General features: G+C 39.0%; 1 protein-coding gene across 5 annotated transcripts in view; it reads left to right on the top strand.

Moving 5' to 3' along the window:
- NRXN1 (neurexin 1) overlaps positions 1 to 23,092 on the top strand; it is a 753,679-nt gene that overhangs the window by 508,549 nt on the left and 222,038 nt on the right. The window lies entirely within an intron of this gene.

Here is a 23,092-nt window from a genome sequence, read left to right as displayed (position 1 = left end):
AGAGGTAAACTACAGCCTGAAAGGGCTGCAGTTATTTACTATCCCCCTCGGCAATGTGGAACACTGGGAAGAAATGTGCCTGTTCCTCTGAACGCTGCTGAGGGTGGTGCAGCAACATGCCACCTTTGACTCAGGGCTAGACATAAGGACTCAATCTAGCCCAAAAATTTTTTGAAAAGACAGTGGATATTTCCCCAATGCCTTTGCTGAGTTTGATCCCCCACTACGTCCCTCAGATGTTTTGCAAGCCTTTTTAAATCACTTTGTTCAGTCTTGGTCTGCTTCATCTGTATCCACTAGGACAGTCAATAGCGACATTGGTACTACAGTTTGATGGGGAATGTATCATGACTAATATTTGGACCCCAAGAAGTTGCATGCAATTTCTCTCTAGACAGATTTTTTTTCCCCTTAGATTTGTAGGTTTTCTCAAAGTTGAAGAAGAGAATTATTGGCATTCCGCCCTATATGTTTGTCTTTAGGCCTCTCACATTAATGTTAGTTAAACACCCAAACTTTTTGCTACATTCTGTACATATATTTTGCAAGGTCTGGTCCATATGCACTAAAACATACCAGCCTCTCTGGTTACTGTCAAAAGTAGGATACTGGATGTAGGATACTGGATACTCTTTGGGGCCTGCTCAACACCAATGAGGCGCACCTGTATGACTTGCTCTGCCTGAGTGGGGAGCTTAATAAGAGAAACCTGCCCCAGTAAGGGGTGGTGAATTGGAGGGGGGCTGCTACTCCTCAGAGACTGCTGTCTTCAGAGACAGATCAGAGAAGAGGAAGATAGTTGGAGGAGCTCCAAAGCATGTTGGAGATGGACCCGAATAAAAGACAATAGCCTCACTGGTAGGCCAAGCCCAAAGAGCTGAATCCAGAAAGACTGCCTGAGAGCCAGATTACCTTTGCCTTTTTTTTTCTTTCACTCGAATTCCCCTCTCTCATAAGGGAAAGAGCGAGGAAAGGTCTTTTCTTTGGTCTGTTTTGCTTAGAGAACCCCTCATATTCTATGAACTGAGGTGGGGGTAAGGGAAGGGCATTATAAACAACGTGAAGACTAGACAGAACAGTGATCTGATCTGGTATAGAAACTTCTTAGGTGGTAGGGCATCCAGGAAATGACACTGTCTCTGTAAGAAAGAAATGTACAGCTGTACTTGTGGCAAAATAGTACTAATGATCTCACAGTCATCTTGATACTTCTCAACTGTTGCCAGGCTTTACACGTTTTGCTAACTTACTGTATTGCTACTGAGCACTGAGTCCACAAAAAAGATATTCCTCCCTGGTGTATGGCAATTGAAACGCTTTTTAAATCTAATTTTAGGATGCAGATCCGGTTATTTCCTGTTGATATAAATGGATTTACAACCAGGAAAAAATTGTCTCTAAGGTGGTTTCCAATTGCTTGAAGTGTAGGAAGTGAGGAACATCTAGAGAGCTTTATAACATTTGGGACACCTTAATGTGTCATCCTGAATTTTAATATTATCTTGGAAGGCCTCTCCAGTTTTTAACATGTAACACAGCATATTCACACCCCCTGAATCCTGTTGCCAATTTCCAAAGACCGCAGCAATTTCTGCATCAATTCCCTTAATGCCTCTGAATTTATTTCAGCCTTTCAGTACAGTTGAATATACCTGGGATATGGACAGCACCTCCATATTAGAAAGCACAGCTAACAATGGAAAAGACAAAACAATTTATGGATGAGTATTATTTTCCTTTATGGTGATAATGGGCTTCAGGGGAAAAGAGTTTTTAAAGGCTTTAAGGGTATGTAGCTATGTTGCTGTCTTGGCTTCCATTGACTACAAGGTAATGCAAGGGAAATTTGTGATGGCGTAAGTGTAATTGGAGAAAATCCATGGCACTGTTCTTGCAGGATGGAGCATAAAGACTGTTGGAATAAGTAAGCATGGTTACCTGACTGAGAGTCCTTTGGTAGTTAATATTAAATCTGGTATATTCTTGACAGTTCAAATGACCTTCCCACAGTGTTTTTGCTTCATTATATTCTTTAATCTTGAAGATACTGTGACTTGGTGCATGATAGAAAACCTTATTTAGAGCCTTAGCTTTGCAGTTTCCAATATGTGTGAAAATAGACATTTATGATTATGTAGTTGTCATTAAAGTATTTTCTGTGCATTACAAATAATAAATAGGTTGCATTTTTAGATTGGTAATCCATGAATACCTATGTTCAATCTGCAATTTCATACTTTAAGATAAATATTTTAACTTTAAATGGTAGTGGCAAGCCTTAAAGGTTATTTTGTGTTATATCATCCTCCTGTCACTTCATTTTAGTTCAGGAAAAGCATTATGATCATAAAAATCAGTATTGCACCAATGTATTTTAATTATATTTGTATTGATTTTATATACAAATTATGTTGTGTAACCGCGTACATATAATACATCAAGCTGCATAATGGCAGTATATTTCTTTAATAGGGTTGATGTTTTCATATTTAATTACCTTCACAGAGTCATTGCAAAGCTATAGGGCCTAATTCCAGTCTCAGATGTGCAGGATGTAACGTATCTAGAAACCGTATGGCGGTATTGGCCAAACCCAAGTGTTAAAAAATTTCAAGATTGAAAAACCATGAGATTTTAAAGATAAGAAGTTCAGGATTCTCTTTATTTGCCTTCTGGTTTGGAGGCTTTAGGGATCTGATTTTCAAGCTTTTCTGCACAACCATGTGAAACTAATTTTAAAAATAAAAGAAAGGAAGAAAGCTGAGATTCTATAATAATAATATGGTTCCAACAGGTGGGGCTTTTAGAAAAACACCAAATATTGAAACACTCTCTATTAAAACCTTAAGAGCTCGCAACACTGGCCAGGCCCCTAGAAACATCAGCTACTGCGCATGGATGTGTTTTTGTAATACTTGAAATGTCACACAAATCAGGCTCACAGGCTTCATAGCAAACTGTAGTCAGTTTTCCCTGAAGAAAAATGATTCTTGCATACATGGGGAAGGTCAGTAAAAATAGCACAGATATCATTAAGTCCTGTATAGAAAACTTATTTGAGAAATGAGTTAAGGTTCTCTGCAGCCTGGTGGCTTGTACAAAAATATAGATAGACCTAAGCTGCAAATGCAGATCTGGAACCGAATTTCTAACCCATGTAAGGCTTTTTTCTGGGTCCATTTGTAAGATAAGGAGAAGCTGCAGAAAGCAGATGGGTTCAGATTTCAAATGCAACCTCAGTTTAGCTTCTGATCTTAGATGCTAAGATCCAGAATTTTGGTTCAGGTTCAGCTTTACAGAGAGCCCTCCCTCCCACTACATTCTGGAGCTAAATGTGTAGATCCTGCCAAGAGAATGACATGGCCAGACTCCTATTCAAGTCAGCTCTCTGGTTCTCTTTACAAGATTAGGGCCTAAATAAGAATTAAATTCACACCTATGACTCCTGCACAAAAAAGTATCATGTCCCAGGAAAGAGTGTCAGACTTAATTGCTTGAAAATATATGTTGTTATAATGGAGTTGTGTATCAAAATCAATCTATTAATTAGCTGACAATTTCTATTATTTTCACAAGGTCCATTCAGTTATAATGATCATTTACCATTCAAGTACCATTCTTCTATGCTAATTTTCAAATGATTCTTGCTTTTGCTCTAATAGCTATTTGAACTCATAGAACGAACACCTAATTAATACCTATGCACACTGCTGCAATTAAACATTAATCAGATTTGATTTTTAGAGTAACGCACCACCAATCTTCTAATCCCCTGAGTTACAACTTGATGAAAACTTGATTACCCTAGTTATAAAGTTCACAATTCAAAAGGAATTTCTGTCCAAAACCCAGTACACGATGGTGATTCTTATTATATATTTTACATTGTTGCTAACACTCCATGGAGATAAATTACTTGGAAATGAGATGCAATAATGACAAAAAGAGAGCCAGTGGCACAGAGATGGAGATAAAAATATAAAAAGATATCCAGTCACAGGCACACATTGACCTGTCAGAATGATCTAAACTAAGCAATGGATGTTTTTTTCATTAACCTGGGGATGGCAATGTCTAGCCAAATCATCTCCCTCTGGCTTTCAGTGTAACGGGAAAGGCAGTTGATGCAAACGTAAGCAACGCATGAACTATTAACCTAGACACCTTATCAGCAAGTTTCCAGCATGTAGTATTTTACACAATGCGGTGTAAGCTGTTCTCAGAGAGATCATAATAGGTTTTGGTTTATTTTTTTGAGGAGAAAACAAACCATCATCTAACTTTACCTTGTCAGGAGACGCAAATAAATAGACTAGCGACTGATAGTGCCGTGTTGTTGCACCACTGGTGGAGCTGCAGCCCAGCGGCATTACTGATTTTCATTGGTGTGGACGGCTAGTGTGTTAGAGCGATGTGCTGTGTGAAGCAAGGGGTTCTGCAGCAAGTTCCCTGCGTTCCCCAGACCTAGTGGAAAAATTTCTGCTGGCCAAGGATGTGTGGCAAGGAATGAACAAGTTGGAGGAGTAGGATGGACTTCATCCCATCTTTGCAACCAGTGAATCATGGAAACTTAATACCATCCTGACTGTGTTAACTTTCCACTGTTCCCCACCCCCTTTTAGTGGACAGAAAGTGGGAGGTGAGGAGTCTGCAGAGCCTCAGCATGGCTGGACAGGCCTCCTCTGGATCCCTGGGATCTGCAGGGTTTGTGGAGACCTGTGCATGCTCAATAACTGTCTCTTTCCTACAACTCTGCCTGCCTGCTGCATCTCTTGTTGCTGATAAAATACTCCACTATCAGGGATCTGTACCTTGAATGGAAAGATTGGATTCAGGCTTCATTTATTATTATAAGGGTTGGTATTTTCTAAATATAGGTTTTTAAATTCGACAGATTTATGTGTCTGACCTCTCAAAACCACTTTTAAAGGCAGGTGCATCTTCTGGGCTACATTTTTATTTTGGTAAATTAAATATTTTTGTTCTTTAGATTATTAAGAAAAAGGGAAAAGTAGGGAGACAAGAGGACAGAGGGGCACTTACATAGGCCCCTGCAATTATAGAAGCAAAGAGAGACAATTATTTACCAATTACATTTTTTTAAAGAAATGTGAACCCACAATTGTGCATGGAAACCATGCAGTTGCACAAGCCAACAAGGGAATTATGCTACATTTTGCAATTTGCCACCACATTCCATTAGCAAATATATGCGCAATTGACCGGTTTGGAGATTGTTTCTATTTGGGCTTGACTGAGTTGTAATTTAATTTAAAATTTACCCCTAAATGTTCATACAGGGAATAGACTCATCTTGTTTTCATCATAAAACCAGCTGAGCAAATTATCTAATATTGGTATGAAAGTCTTTTTTTTTTTTGCCTTTATTTCCTTAACAAACAAGCATAAAACCTTAAAATATTCAGCAACAGGAATATCTTCAGATTATAGTACATATCTGATTTTTCAGATTCTTTTTCTAGTAAAATCAATGGGAGTTGTACAATTAAACTCTTTTTTCCTACTCTGAAAGGGCAAGGTTCTGGGCTACATTTAAACACACATGAAAGCAGCAACCCTATTAAGTGGGCATATATATAGCCCATCACCTAACCTAATATAGTTCATCACCTAACACTAGTGCAACATCATTGGATTTCCATTGTTAACTGAGGACATGATTTATTCTAACAACTCACACCTTGATGACTGGGCATTGGCATAACCTTAAACTTACATGTCTCGTGCTGCAATAATAACCATCTATAAATATATGAAGATTGTTATACACCAAAGTGGGGAAAGGATTATTGGTCCAAGAGAGTATAACAATTTTAGGAGAAATTAGATGAAAATTTAGGCTGATGAAAATTTAGATTTCATTAACACTGAAGTCTGTTACTGTGCAGTCACCTTGGAACATCCATCTCCAGAGTCATTTAAATTGGAACTGGATTTAGCAGTAGAGAATAAACTGAAAGGAATTAAGCCTGCATTGGGTGATCTAGATGATCTAATATGATATTTTAGTCTTTGGTTTTATATTTTTCTGGCTTTCTAGATGAGGCAGGGTGAGGAGTTAGGTGTGGTATTTGTTTCTGAAAGCCCTTACATTTATGGGTTTGGATCAGATCCTTAAATTCTAGCTAGTGGTATATGGCTAGTTAGTAGTGACATATTTGGAGCCAAATCCCTCTGCCTTCTTCACATAGTGGGAATGGAGAAGGTCTGCTGTGAATGGGGTGAAAGAGGAGGATTTGGGGACCCTGCACTCCCTGCGTTCACTGGGGTTCTACTGTGTGGGTGCTTCCTGTGAGCTGAGGCTGGGGAAGAGGAGGGGTTAGTAAAGTTTGTGTGGGGCGGGTGGATCTCCATGCATGGATCCTCCAGTGATTCTGTGCCATGCTATTAATCAGGGCTACTGCTACCTTAAAGTTAAGAAGGAGGATTCCTTCTGCTTCAGCCCTTACAGAGCGCTCTGTTGTATGTCCAGCTACTTGAACTGCATCCTGGTTTCCAGCATATGACCCATGGCACGTATGTTTGCACTTCCCTGATACTCATGCACTGGAATTAGGGTGACCAGATAGCCAGACTTTAAAGGGACAGTCCCAATATTTGGGGTTTTGTCTTATAAAGGAAGCTATTACACACCCATATATGCACCTTCTCCTTCTCCTGATTTTTCACACTTTCTGGTCACCCTAACTGGAATTGAAGCAAACTAGAAAAATATTGTGTTTGGGAACTCATTTTTTAGCACATTCATTCACAAATGGTAGACACTGCTGAATATTCAGAGCTTTGAGTGTGTGCCACTACTAATGTAAAAATTCAGTAGTCAGTGAATAAAAAAAAAAGCATTTCTTGTTGAAGTATTCCATATGCTGTACATTTCCTTTGATAAGTGTCTTTGGAGAATTCTGAACATGTATTATTCTCTTGTCTCAAACACATTAGATGGTAAAAGAATTGCAACACTCTGATGGAGTGTACTTATAAGTTCTTTCTATATTCATTTTTCTTTTCCGCCTTAACGTTTTTCATATTTGCTGACACATATTGTGGACCTATGCTTTTACCATATCACTATCCAAGATTCCCTTCTGGTGCCTTTCAATGGTATTTATGGTCATATACCCATTTTTGTCAATGTTCATTCATTCTTTCAGATACTCTATATCAGACATGATTATATTGCCACCATTCTAGCCACCAGGCCTTTGTCAGTGCCCTCTCAAAGGAGTAGCTCAAGGCCCCAATGAAGGCTTAGTCACTGGAATGTTGGTGATATAATCAAGAGAATCTAGTTCAGAGCAATGAGAAAGTATCAGATTTTTCCAATGGAAAGGAAAGAAATTATCTTTTTGTTACTTAGTCTTTAAAATGAATATATTGCCATTCAGAAACCAAAAACAGAACAATCTCAGGAATTTGGCCTACACCCCCAAAGATGGGGAATTCTGATTTAAATCCTTTCTTCCTGGAAACTTTTCCAAGCTTGATGTCCATTGCTAGCAGTAGATGGAAGTGGTGTCATTGCTAGCAGTAGATGGAAGTGGTGTCAGCAGCAAGTCTAATGAAATCTCATGTCTAACTCAACCATTGTGGCAAGGTATTGCCATAAGTGTGACATTCGCTCTCCTGAAGCACTTTACAATACAAATTGTATAATAGGGGAGTTAAGGATGCATTTCCACTATTAAGTTAGAGAGCTCTTCTTCATGTTGAGCTACATAGAAAACATGTGGTGCCTATAAGAGGCTAGGAGAGGTTAAGCCTCCCCAAAAAAGCCTGGCCATGCATGAGGGGCAAATGCCACAGATGAGGCACTGATCACCTTCCTTTGGAGGTGCACCGGACCGCCACCTTTGGAGTGCCAAAAGTGAAATTGCCTGGAGTGGGGGCCCACTGGCACTCAGACTGTGGCCCCACCTGTACTCTGCCACAAGGACTTTGCTTGAGCTTTTCCTTCAAGGCCCCCCCTTCATTCTGTGCCTTCCCTCAAGGCCCCCTCCTTGCCTGCCTGCTCCTCTCCACTGCAGAGAGGACCGAGTGGGTGGGCCTCGGGGAAAGAGGCAGAGAGGAGTGGGCAGGGGCGGGTCTCAAGTGAAGGGACAGAGCAGGGGGCAAGGCCACAGTCTGGGCCCCTACACTTCTAGGGAGCTTCTGACATTCACATGTAAGTCTCCCCAAACACAAGACTCAGACATTGCCTGTGACAGAAGAGCTCTGTGTAGCTTGAAAGCTTGTCTCTCTCACCAACAGAAGTTGGTCCAATAAAAGATATTACCTCACTCGTCTTGTGTCTCTAATGTCCTGGGCCTGATATGGCTACAACAACACTGCATTTGTACTATTTGCTGGCTTTTTGCGGGCAAGGCAGATGTTTTTATTTTATTGGCTCACATTCTGCTCTCTAACGCCTGAAGCTGGTTTTCACTGAAAGGACATTCAACATTTGAAATCCACAGGAACACCAAAAGGGAGAATGAAGTCCTTATAGTTTTGCATAGAAATCTCCTTACGTATAGTAAAAATTAGGTTAATAATACGTATTATGAAAATCTTTCTAAATACATGTTTTATCAACCTTAACAGTCCATTTCCAGCCATAATGGTATATTTTTTTAAATCCAACCTAGGTGCATTTACAACTGAATCTGTGTTAAAAATCCTTCTGAAATTACCAAGGAAGTTAATATGCAAAGTAAATAACACATTGGTGGTTATAGTTATCAGAATCTATGTGTTATCTGAAACCCAGGACAACCTATTCACCCTCAGTTTTTATATGGGAGTGGACAGATTTCTTATGAAAATGTTGCTAGATTTGAACAACTTTGTGCTAGGTTTTTATCAGGATAATGTTTTTTATGATCAACTATTAAACCCTGGCATTTTGGCATAACTGATTTAATGGAAAACCTGGCTGACAGTTACTTAACTACAACTTGACTAGTACCTTTTATAAAGATGAAGAGTCTGCTACCGAGGCAAAATGTGGGTGCCATTTATTAGTACCAGAAGTAATGATTAGCTCAGAACTGGAAGGACTTTAACACTCTTTATCTGTTTGTTTAATGTATAGCAGTTCTAGGATAACTATTCAGCTCTGATCCTAAATAAGAAATTAATTTTGTTTTTACATTTGCACATATTGTCTTGATTTTGATCTGCCCCAAGCTAAGATCCTGTTCCTGTAAAGACACATACTTAGCTTTACTGCTGTGACTAGTCTAATTAAAGTCTATGGGACTTCTCACAGCACACCAAATTAAGTATGTATGCTTATCTTTGCGGAATCGGGGCCTACATGAGTAGAATCCCCATTCTTCAAGAACATATACCACGTTATAGATTCACATGCATGAAGGTGGACCCAGAAATCTCTGTGCTTATTGGCCTTATTTGTAAAGAATTAACACAGTGGGGGAGTTCTTGACCTGTCTGACATTAGTGAAAACTGTATCAATTGATACCTTTTTTGACATTCACATGACATACCAAAACTAGGGATAAAAGGTTGGCCCTGTTGAAATCAATGAGAACTTTGCCATTGACTTCAGTAAAGCCAGGATTTCACCCTAGATATTTATATCTACCTACATTCTGATCACTTGGGCAGGGGCTGATCTCTCAACCTAGATAAAATAGGTTGCTACCTAAGACAGAGATAATATAAAGGAGAAGCAGTGTTTGCTTGATCAGTTACTTATGCCTCTGATAGTTGTAGGAGAAAGAGTATCTGAAGCACTGGGCCTGATGCAAGATCTGAGGCCTGAACCAGAGGCTGTGAGCCAAAGTCTGGTGATGTATTAAAGATGGTGTTTATGAGTTCGCTATATGACCTTGGCAAAAGTACTGCTAGCATGGCTAAAACACAGGCACTCCTAACAAGCAACAGATACTAGGTTTGTGTGAGAACACACTCCAAAAGATTAGCCTAGGAGCATCCTGGCTTAACACCAAATGAGGGTCTGCTAGAGGTAATGAATAGGGATGTTGTTCCTGAGACATCTGGAGCATGGTGTAAGGGGAGGTAACAAGCAGATGTCATGAAACACGTAAAATGGTACAAGAGTTGTTTGTCTCAGTCTATAAATATTGGGGTGTCTCACCTTAACCCTTTGTGCGGCCATCAGGACAGTAGAAAGTCCTGCTGCTGACTGAGCCGTTCCTTGCCACTGGACACTCATGGCACTGGTACTGTGTCTTGAGGGCATTAAACCTGGTCGAATGCCTTTGTCACTGAACTATGCTGGTGGTCCTTCTTTCTGGGTAGCATTATTGAGGTCTACTGAACCAACTATCTGCGCAGGGCTGGGATGACAGCGTATGGAGAGAACACATGTACACCTAACTGACAATAATAGTGGGTTTTTTTCCCTCTTGTTTTATAGTTTGAGGACACAATTTTAATTCCTTTCATGGCATGTGATATTGGCTGTAGTGGAGATTTCCAAAGGAACAAAGAGGAGTTAGATGCCCAATTTCAGTAGCAGTTGGACACCCAGCTCCCCTTTGTGCCTTTGGAAATATCTCCCCTCCCATGGATGTAAATCCATAGGCATTTAGATGTCATTACTAAGTTGGATCCATAGTGCATGTTGGGGGGCTGGGGCGTGGGCAGAGTATCTTTTTGCCATTTTTCCTGCTCTAAATGTCTGATAACACACTTGTCTTCTCATTTGTGTTGTGGCAAATTGGCCATTTGTGTGTTAGTCAGGGATAAGGCGAACAATCCCTCAAACACCCTTCTGAATAAACTGACTTGAACAAGCAGACCTCGTAAAACTGCATGCTGCTTCATTGACACCATGTTGCTATGTTGTTTAGATATTGATTATTGAGGTTTGGCAACAGTTGTGAGGTAGCTTGTTAACCCAGGACCAGCTGCTTTGGGCAGTCCTAAATCACTAGCTACACTGAACCTCATTTTTCCATATCCCACAGCAAGTCAGCCTGGATTGCAGATTGGCAGGGTTCAGTGGCTAAGGAGCCACTGCCAGATTGTGTCCATTTGACTTACAAGAGGGTGGACTAGTTCAGTTCCCAGTATATGCACTATAATGGGTACCATTCAGAAAAGAGACACAATCGAATCCTATGCCAAGTTACCAAGCTTTGTTATAGTGCACATGAATACTTCCTTGGTAACATTTACCATTAAGAAGAGTGGTTAATAACAGTTACATTTGTTAAGGGTACATCTGCACTGCAAAAAAACCCTTGCGGCAGTGAGTCTCAGAGTCTGGTACTCGTGCTACCGCACTAAAAATAGCAGTGTTGACGTCCCTGGCAAGGGGGAGCGTCTCAGAGCCCGGGCTTCAGCCCATGTGGGAATGTCTACACTGCTAACTTTAGCCTTGTGAGTCTGAGTCAGTTGACCCAGGCACTTGAGGCTCACTGCTGCGGGGGTTTGGGGTTGTTGGTGTTTTTTTGCAGTCTAGGTGTACTCTTTGTCAGCGAGCAAGAATGGCAGGACCTCAGGTTTCTGTGGTATAATTATAGTCTCTCTGATACACTTTAAATATTTGGAAAAACATCTTGTTTCTAACAGATTTTAGACTTACGGTGCTGCAAAGTATTTCAAAATAGCCTAAAATAGCTTTTAAAATCTATGTTTTTATAGCTTAGCCTTAGTTCTCAGGGATTGTAAATTATATCTGCCTGTGAGTGTAATGCCTTGTACGATGGAGAAAGTCGGTCAGTATATAATAGTATGGGTAGTGTTCCAAAGCAAAAATTATAGCATTACCATCAGTGTCCTGGGTCAAGGGTATGCTCGCTGATGGAATATTAATCACTTGGTAGACTATATCATACAGCAGGAAAAAATTAATGAGGCAGATTCATTATGAATTCAGGCAACTGACAAAACTAGTTTATAACAGCAGAAGGAATATTAGATATGCATGTATTTCTTGCAGCTAAAAATAATAGTTCATCTACTTTCCCTGTTTGTGGGTCCAGTGGAAATATTTCTGATATATTTTAATAGACTCTTAAATATAGCTAAAAGCTTCCAGGAAGTACTGTTTATTGATGGATATTTCCATTTCTAAATCAAAACATTTATAACTATATAATGAGCAGAGTGTCATTCATACAATATACAGTCATAAAAACAAGAAATAGTGGGATTATTAGCTGCATTACAGTTGCATTATAGCAATACAGAGGCTGTCTCTTAATTGGATCCTCTTTCTCTGGTAGTTATCACTGCAGCTGTGAATTACAGTAGTAAATTTCAGCGCCACTGGAAGAATTTGATCAGAAAAAATAATTATTAAAACAAATTAAAATACAGTAATTTAGTTTTGCATTCCTTGGCTTTTTGTCAGATGTATGCTGTACACCAGAGACAAATAGATGCAGCATCTGGCTTGGTGCTTTGGATTTTTTTTTTTAAACAAATTACATCCATGTTAATTTATTGAAGAGAAATTGCCATTCATATGCAGTAAACTATTATTTTCTTAATAGTTAATTTTGTGGGTCTACTTCTGTATCACTTAGTCATGAATAAACCTCACACATGTGAGTAGTCCCATGGAAGTACATTATAACTGAAACCATCTATGTCATCAGTGGACTACTTGCATGAGGGTTACTCAGATAAGCATTTCAGGAACAAACTCTGATACATTTCTGTTGAGCTCTCCAGAAACTATAATAAATCATTTAAAAAGATTGTGTTTTTCCACAACCATTAGTATCACAAAAGCTCACAGTTTGGGGTAATGATTTCACACATTAATAAGCATAATAATACTGTAGTGCCCAAAAATCCCAAGCAGGATAGCATCTCCCACTTTGCTAGGTGTTACACAAAAATATAGAAAGACATGTTTCCTGCCTCCAAGAGTTAGTGTAAAATTTTCAAAAACGCCTCAGTGACTTAGAAGTTTTAAGTCCCATTTTCAAAAGTGACTTGTTGAAAGATTTTCAATGGCACAAATGGCAGTTTGCTGCCAAACTCCTGTTGACTGTGGAATTAGGTACCTAACTGCCATTTTTCCCTTTGAAAAATCTCTTCCTTTGGCATGTAAGTTAAAGTTAAAGGACTTTTTGCTCCTGAGTGCCTATGTTGCTTTTGAAAATGGGACATAGACTTCTACGACACTTAGACACTTTCAAAATTTTACCTACAATCAGATTTTAATATCTGTGGTCTTTTTTTGTATAACACCTAGCACAATGGGGTCTTGGTCCATTACTGGGGCTTGTGAGAGAATAATACAAATGAATAATAATAATAAAATCATATCTGACAAATGAATGTAACAAATCCTAACAGCAAAGGAGCGGGAGAACAATGGTAGCAATAAGAAGATCATACTGAGACACAGACTAACAATGTACACAACTAGAGTGCACCAAAGTCTTTGTCACTTGTGTTGTACCTATAAATGAATGAGTAATACAAATGAATCTGTAATACCAACTATCATAGACAGTTGCACAATCTAGTCAAGACTGATTTCTCATAGGCATCGCAGCAGAAGTGAGCCCATTTGGAAGGTATTTTGAATTAGTTCAAGGGACAGTGTAGAAGAAACTGTATAGATGTTCGTTGGACAGGTGGACAAACATCTAAACCTGACTTCATTGGCAGAGCAGGGGCATGGGGGCTAATACAGAGAGAGATTAGAGTGGATTAATTGGGAGAGGCAAATTCTAGAGGGCCTTAAAAGTAAAGGCAAGTTTGGATATGATGTGGTGAAAAACAGGGATCCAGGGGAGGGATTTTAAGAGGGAGATAACATGGTCAGATGGCAGGCTTAGCAGCTGTGTTTTATGTAGATGGTGAGAGGAATCAATCTGAACTAATCAGTCTGGTTTTGGCTCATCTCTAATTTGTTATGCATATTGGTCCTGATCTTGAAAAGTGGTGAGCACTTGCAGCTCCCACAGCCATCAGTAGAAGCTGACAGTACTGAGTACATTTCAAGATCAAATTAATTAAGATCCTGATGCAGCAAAGCATTTAAGCACAAGCTTAATTTTAAGCACATGAGCGTTTCTGTTGTATTCATTGGGACTCCACATGTGCTTAAAAGTAAAACACATCTTTAAGTTTTGCTGGGTCAGAGCTGAGGGCCCTCATTCAGTGTTTCTTGAGCATGTGCTGGATGTTTAAACCCATAAGTAGGCCCAATGATGTACTAAAGCACCTTGCCAAATCAAGGCCTATGTCATTTATAATAGAGCTGATATTTGCCTAGATACCACAAAACAACTCTGAAAAGTCAGCTTCTCTAAGGTACATATTGTGATACATAATTAACCTTGAGCTGGCTACAAATCCTGGTCAAAGTATAAATGAACAATATTTTAAAGTACTTTGTTCATTAATACAAACAAACTGAACCCTCTCTAGCCCCCTAAAGATAGCATTCAGTGTTGGGGTATCTAGCATTCTTTAAGCTACTAGTCTAGATTATGGATAAATTAGCCACAGCTTTTCAAAGCATTTTGAACTTCATGTTCAACAAAAAGGTTTTGAAATCACGAATTTGTATTTTTGTTCTCATGCATCTAGCTATTTAAAAATTAAGCTAAATTTTTGTTTTTCTAACTTGGGAAATAAAATTGCTCCTGAGATTTTGAATTTTTATGTATGGACTATGGACCTTTGAACCCAGAGGTTTACGATGGAAACACTGTCGATGGGTGAACCACTCCCACCCTAAGACAGCAAAATAACTTTTTTTTTTCCTCTCTTGCTCTCTCTCTTGTTTTAGCCTTCAAGCTAATGAGGGGTTTCGTAGGTGCAGAGCATCTGTGGTAGCAGCATGTCTCTTTATTTATTGATGACAAATCTCAGGAGGGAATTGTGTCTGGAATAGGGAAGCAGCTCAACTGGAGGCAGCATTGGATGATAGAAAATAGCATTATTTCTGATATATGCAATTGTGAAGACTTAACAGGGCTTGATTCTCCACTGTGCCCTAGTTATGCTGGAGTGCAGTGAGGGAGGAGACTGTTAGGAGCTAGTTGTGACTTTCTGATTCTCAGCCACGTCATCCTAGTGCAAATTAAAGCTGTAGTTTTAACTCATACCACTGATGTATGGTAACTCCTAGATATTGTGCTAGTAGGGAACTGGGTGGAGTGGAGCTTTGCTCCTCTATTGCCCTTTCTCTGCCCCTTTTGACACTGGAGGGGGTAGAGTTGGTAGTAGAGCTAGCACAGGAGACCATGTAGCTACCTCTGCCAGTTTTTATTCTGGCACAGATTAACTTTACACAAGGTCCGTTCTTCAATGCAAAGCTCTAAGTTCTAAGAATCTCTAAGTGAGAAGCTCTATTTTCACTTTGTGTCACCAAGAATTTTAAAGATGTTGCTTACTATTGCTGTGCTTTGTTGGAGGAAGCCTTCATTGGTCAAACAAGATTATTCTTGATTCTAATGAAAAAAAACCCCAAAGGGCCTTTTTTCCCCTGCTGGTGTAACTCTATTGACTTTAGCAGTGAATTAGTCCAGTAGAGAATCTTGCCCAAAGAGTCTGCTTAACCAAAATGTTGAAAATAAATATAAGAATGGGAGGATGCTCACCATAACCCTTTGAACAATGAAATGAAACTGGACTGTGGATGGGTTGCTGTTCTATAATTATTTTGTGCCATCAACAGCTGACTTTCTGACGCATTTCCTCTGACAGACAGATTTTTCTGTCAGTCTTTCAAAGAGATGAAAAGACAGAGGAGACTTCTAGTTGATCAAATTCAGGCTACAGTCAACATATATTGGGCTATATTTTGCAGATACCCTGGTAATGAGTGCTGTGTAAATGCCTACCAAGATCAAGAGACATTAAGGGCGCCAACCTTCATGTATGTATACGGTATTGGTGTGGCATGAAATCCCAAAATCTTTAGTAAGGCAAAAATTTAGTCCTACGGTCATAGCTGACCAACTCTTGTTATTTGTAATGAGACAAGGTGGGGCATGGTTAAAGAAGTTCCTAAAAAATATTTACAATGATAAGCCGGTGCAATGGGGCATCTTTTAGAGAGGATACTCAATAATAATAATTAATAATAACTTGGGCTGATAGCCTGTATACTAATAATCACTTTCTGAATATTGCATCACTGTTGATAATATCTTTTCACATTTATTAAGATGCAAAAGTAACTGTGTGTTGCCCTATAAAGTAGCAATGACTAGCAAAGCTTACAAAAATGAAATGTGCTAATGAAATCCTCTGTAGTTTGTTCATATTATGAGCAGTCAAGAATCATGCATAATTCAAGAGTGCAATTGCTAACAGTGGGCTCACACAAGATCATTTAAATTTGTTTCTGTGGACATGAGGAATTGATCTTTGAAGTGATCCCTGATGAGATTCTGCTTGGTCCTAATAACAGCATCGTGGGAGGAGAGAGTGTTCCATTTTCCCCCTTACAGCAGTGAATATTTATGGAATGCAAAATAGAAATTCTTTAATTATTTATGTGCAGGGAAGCAACTGCAATTCTAGGCAATAAACTTCATCATGAAATCCACTTGAGATTGTCACAGGTAAAAAGTGCTCATGAACTAATTTAAGGGCCATGTTATGCCATCCATTTTTAATATCTTTTACACAAAAATTCCCCCTCATGATGATGATGATGACTGTATTATCATTTATTTTATTACCGTAACACCTAGTGGTCTCATAGAGTTCTGAATAGACAGGATAGACACATGGATGGAAGAAAGGAAGCATTATCTTCTCCGTTTTGCAGATAGAGAACTGAAATGCTGCCCAAGATGACACAAGAAGTCTGTGATAGAATCAGGAGTTGAACTGAGATCTTCTGAGTCCTAATCCAATCCCATAACCACAAAACCATACTTCCCAGGAGAGTGCCTGTGGAAAGATATGGCTTGTTGTTTTTGTGTTCACAATAGTTACCCATACCATTTTCCTTCAGGTAGAGGTGACTCCCTCTGTCTGCTCCTTCCACTGAAGTAATATGGGTTTTGGAAACACACCAGAGTATGATTATATAATCTGCCAGTTTGGATAGATTTTTCAGCCTATGGGTTAGTGAAAATATCCTTTTAAAATTGCTCAGATTTCAATTTTATAAACAGTGTATTATAAACCATGATTTTGTAATTGATGTTTTAAAAATGGTAATTTACTCCAATGGGGAGTAACACACTTTTAAGGATCCATCATTTGCTTTCTTTGTATTTTTTGTGAAAAGGTTTGCGAAGAATTTTTCTTTGGGACCTAAATGTGGTGTACTAAGAATGAGTGCAGATCTACGCCCTGGTCCAGCAATTCACTGCACACAGGTGAAGTGGATTGCAGGATTGGGGGCCATCTCTGTTGAGGTCAGAAACTGAGAAACAAATTTGAAGAAAAATAATCTGAAAATATTTCATTTAATCTGAAATTCCTAAAGAAAGTTGCAGTAACAATTAACTAAAATGGGAAACCTCGAATAAAACAGAAAATCCTTTAGTAATGTTTGTTTTATAGAAGAAAAAGAAAGCATCATGTTTTTATGCTCAAATTTTGTGCAGTTCCTTCACATACTCTTATTGTTCAGTATGTCAATGAATCGTAGGCGTAGAAAAGCTAGTGGGTGCTTTTCAGCCATGTGCAGCAGATGTACAGTTCATAGAGAAACTGAATACAAGATGAGTCAACAAACACAACCTACATTGTCTATGGACAAAATGCTCACATCTACAATTTACAGTATAGGATTCCATGCTCAACAAAATACAAATATCTGTGATTCAGTGATGTTTCTCATAGAAGCCACAAAAAAGAAGGCATTCTTCATCCTTCTTCATCCTTCTTCAGTCATCTTTCTTCCTCATCTAGATATGACAAATAAGACCTTTCTTTTTCAAAATATAATTATTAGATGTTTCAGAAAATGTGGAGGAAGTATTCTTTTCTGGCAGACAGTGTTCCCGGCGGTTAGAACACGTACCTTGATTCTATTTTCCATTCTGCCATTGGCTTATGCCATGACCTTTGGCAAGTTATGTAACACCCATATCCGTTTGTCTCGACACTTTTCTAAAATTATTTCCAATCCTTGGATTATATATTTATAGGCATTTCTGTGCTGCTCATCATCGTGGTATCTGAGTGCATCAGAAATATTAATGAAGTAAGCCTCAGCACACTCCTATATGCTAGGGAAGGAGAGTTATCCTCAGTTTACTGATGGGTTTTATGACCGAGATAATAATAGAATGTAGATGTCCTGACTCCCAGTCCTGTGCCTTAATCACGAGACCTTCCTTAGGTCCTTCCCAATGAAAGGCACTGTATAATTGCCAAGTACTATTCTTGCTGTAACATATGGATCCCTGCAAGTAATGATAAAACCTGAAGAATCCTCTCTGAGAGAGAAAAAGTCATGGGTATATTTCTTCAAAAATGTGATGCATCTGAGGTAGCACAGGGATTCCTAAATTATGTGTTGCATAATTTGACATGATAAAGGGATACCTAATCAAATAAGATGAAGTTAATGCTCTTAGCCTGGTATGAAGCCACAATTTTCTATGGAAACAACATAATCTATGGCAGAAACTGAGATACGCAGATGATTAGTCAAGCGGATTCTAGGAATGAGAATGCAGGGCACAGAGTGGGATGTACCATCTGCCAAGGAGATGGGGGCATCCCCATGGAGACTACTTTAACTCAGTGGTTGAAGCATACTATGCAGAATAGGTGCATAGCCACTATGGAGGGTAGATAATTGCACAGTGCCTTGGCTCTACACCCTTCGCAGATTGATCAAGCCCTGCTCCTTACATCCCACCCCACTATGCTCCATTACACAGAGGGAGCATTAGAAAAGTAGAGCAGTGTGTGGGATGGGGACTCACCTCTTGAATGCTCTGTCCCCACATCCCATCTAGCACTCCCCTCATACAGCAGAAGCACACACTAGCCCCACGCTAGGGCCCTCAGCAGCCACTTCAGGAGAGGACTGAATTTAGTAAAAGTCATATGATTATTTCTCCAGTGTAATGCATAGTAGTGGAATATAAAATCACAAGACCTCCCCCCATAAAATCTTCATAAATAGAAATGTTTTCTTACAGCTTTATGACCCTTATTCTGCTATCAGTTACACAACATGTAGTTCTTTACTCTTTCATCCCATGTCATTCATGTGACGCAGAGGAATTATATAATTCTGCTTCTTGGAAATGTTGTTCTCAATATTTTTCTGCATTTCTGGAAGCATTTGGTACTTATGCAAGAAAGGATTTCATATCTAAGGGGAAAAAGAAACCAGTCTATTTTTAATATTATCATAACACTGAGTGTAATGTAAACTGTAGCCATATGTTGGAAGGTAAAATGCTATGATATTGCCCTGCAATCTGCACATTACGTAAAAGTGGGTAAAGAAGAGAAAAAGAAAATCTTTTCCAAATCTTACCACAGTAAACTACAAAAATATTTGCCGAGGACATTGCACAATTTAAATACTTTAAAGAGATGACTTAAAAATGAACCCTACAAGCACACTAGACTATTCTAATGGCCCTAATTCATAGTCCATACTAATTATGCTCTGGAATATGCAGTAGTGTTTTTTTTAATGTAATTCTTACATCACTAAAATAGCTGTTTTATATGGCCAGATTTTTAAGTAGGCTCCTTTAATGCATCTTTTGTACAAAGATGTACGTCTACACGTGCAAAGAGGTATTTGCATGTGCAAATGGGATAACTAGAAGTCCTGCAGTTCATTTATTTTCATGTGTACATTTAGGATTCTTCGCACACTAACAAATGGGCTTTCCAAACTAAGGGGGCATTGATTGGACATGTGACTGCCATATGTCTTCCTGAGAGAACAATTGATATGTAGAATTGGTCAAGGGAAATCTCTGCATCATCTGTCATGACACCCCACAGTCTTTCTTCTACCTTAGCCACCACAGTTCATTATGGGAGTCCTATAAATGAAATGCATCCTGGGAGACGTAGACCACCCAGGAAGCCCAGCCCGAAGGGGAGAATGCGGTCTCGTGGTAGCATCACTACAACTGCCATAAGTTGTACCTCAGGATGACACAGTTTAAAGTCAAACTGAGCTAAAACATTTCAATATTTCCAAATCAAAAATGTTCAGAACTTTGAGTTCTGCTGAAAGTTACAATAAATTGACGATTTGTTACGATTCAGGATAAAAACAAATGTCAAAATATCAGAATTTTCTGTCAGGTGGAAATTCTTACTTTTGTTCAGCTCTATTCAAAGACATTCTATAGTGTATGTTCTACAGGAGGACGAACTAGATTATCACAGTGGTCTCTTCTGGCTTTATAATCTATGAATCCATAAAACCCTTACCCATGCTCTCTGGGACTACAGGACATTTATTTTATTTTACTTTGGGAACTTTTGAGCAAAGTGTTATTTTTATTTGAGTGCTTCTTAAACGTACAAAGGAGAAGTGGGCACTTACACAGAGCGAGGAAAAGAAATCTTTTAATAAATTCTAAAAATGTACTCAAGGCTTAAGATCTCAAGTGCTTCATATATCTCCAGAATAAAGTTTTCTTCTGTATTGCATAAATGATATGTATAGCTTTAATATAATAGTGGTAGTTTATTAATAATGACTTAGCTTTTGGCCGATGCACAGACGCTTTAATACACGACATTCAAAATTAACTATCTACAGACTTCTTCCTTGAAGATTTGATTGAAGGGCTTATGAACATAAGTAGCTGTCATCATGCCTCTCACCTCCAGAACATCTCCTCATGCCTGGGTGCATTGTTGCAGGGCTTTTTCCAGTCTAGCGCCCCCTGTAGTTGTTCTGGCATCACAACAATCTGTTGTACGTGGCCTACCCCTTGGGTCAGGTCACCCTCGCAGTCCATTCCTGGGGATTAACAGAAAAGTACAGAAGATATGAAAATCAAAATCTAATGGTCTTCAAACCTGTCTTCTGATCTGGCACTTGTCATTCTTGGCTGTTTTTATTCTTGACACCCATGCTTCCTTTCTAGATCTAGGAGAGAGGCAGGGGAACCCAGGCCCTCTCCTTTGGCTTCCAGATCTGAGACCATGTCTGAGTGGCTAAGAACTGTTCTTTCAGTTCTTCTGAATTTTCCTTGGGTTGCTGTTCCTAACTGCCTTGCTCGCTTCACAAGAGCTGCAGGCTTTGCTTTCTCCACCTTGATTTTGGTGGTTCCTCACATCATCTCCTGGGGCCAGCAACAGGGGCATTTCCTAAAAGTTAGTCTCAGCTTTTCCTGCAGTGGTGGGATTGTATAGCGAGCAGTTTTCTCTTCCCCTGGCCTTAAAACAGTCAGTATCTCTCTTGAACAGGAGCTCCCTCTCAGCCCACTTTCTCTTGAACCAGAGTTATACCTCAGACAGCCATTCCGACTTAGAGTAGCCTATATTATCCTCCTTCTAACTCCTATTCTCTGGAGCTTGGGTTTGTGTCTCAGGGCTCCTGCCTTAGGTGAACCAGCTTTTGCTGGTTCTCTTCAGTTGAACACTTCCTAATAATTGTTCCAATCTGGTGGGTTCAGGAGGCCAGCCTTCTCTTGCCAGTGCCTGTCTGCTATGAGGGAGGAGGCAGCCTTAATGCTGCTCCTCTCCTCCCAATTCTTTCCCAGTTGGTTGAGTGAGAGGGGAGCCTTGCCCAACCTTCTTTGCAAGGTTTCAGGCCCTTAAAGGGAATCTCCAGATTCCTTTCCCAAACACCATTCATTCCCAGGACTCTTAGGTTTTTAGAGGTATCTACTGGACACTTGCAAACCCTTAAAGGCTCAAGCCAGGTGGCAGAGTGGGTGGACCATTTGGTGATACTGCCCTCAAAGGCAGATCACCCCTCACAGCAGGCTTGAAAGGATTTGATTTTTATTTGTAAATGTTGATGAATATTAATTTCACTGTACTCTCACAAACTGAAGAAAAATATTTTCATTTATAATCATCAAAATTTACAGATAGGCAAAGTAAGAAAAATGCTGCTTGAGAACTTAGAATTTGATTTAAGGATATTTACTTTGTATATTTTGGCATGTGATGTTGACAATTTGTATTTTAACATTATAAAGCATTAACTTTTTGATTTTCAACATCTGTCATTAAATAATTATTGCCTGACTCCCCTATTGTCTGGCCTTCCCGTAATTTCCCACAGCCATGAAAATGTAATTGATAGAAATAATTCATAAAAATAAATATATTATCCTTTAAAATTATATAAATAAATAAGATCAAATTCTACCATTTTTTAACAGAAGGGTACTTTCTGATCTAGAACTTTCTGATCTGAACAAGGGATGACTCTGTCCACTATCTGAGCTAGCTGGCAGCATAAATTTGCTCCATTCTGATCAGATAGTGGACAGAGTCATCCCTTGTTGTACTTCTTACCAAATCAGTATTTTCTGGCATGACCTCAAAGCATAAAATTGACTATTTGTTTAGGGCTGTGATACCATTCTCAAAGTTAAAACATTTTTTGGAAGTTATATCAGATTGCAATAGGGTCAACATATCCATAGATTTCTCTACACTAAAGACACGAACCAAGATTTTAAAATTTTAATTTTGGGTGCCCTTGGAAGGGCCTAATTTTCAAAGGCTCAGTGCTTTCTGAAAATCAGGACTTTTTAAGTGTATCCAGTTGGGGACCCAACAATTGGGGCAACCAAAATCAGTAGTTGCCATGAATCTGATCTCAGATACAGGAAAACTTATAACTGCATATTTCATTGTTTGTCCAGGGCAAAGTTAATGCAGATTTCATTTATGCAAATAGATTACAAAATGTCTACAAAATTTGCATACGTTGGTGAAATGGGTCAGCTTGTCCAGCAATGAAATAAGAAGTCTTTCACCATGTAACAATTTTGTACAAAGCTTTATTCTTGAGCTTTATAGTTCTTGACCTATCAAAAAAAATTATTTAATTTTAATATAAAATGAAAGCAGGTCACAACCCAGCATTCTAGCAATTAGGCCTTGTATTGTGTCTCCAAAAACAGTTCCCTCTCTGACTACCAGGTAGCATTTACTAGATTCTCTCTAAGGCCCTGTATAAACCAGAGAATTGAACTGATATTGTTT

This window comes from Emydura macquarii, unplaced genomic scaffold (assembly GCF_026122565.2).
Source record: "Emydura macquarii macquarii isolate MOO-44397 ecotype Brisbane River unplaced genomic scaffold, CSIRO-AGI_Emac_v2 contig_2676, whole genome shotgun sequence".
In the NCBI taxonomy this organism is placed as follows: domain Eukaryota; kingdom Metazoa; phylum Chordata; order Testudines; family Chelidae; genus Emydura; species Emydura macquarii.
This window is presented reverse-complemented; position numbering and strand designations above follow the sequence as displayed.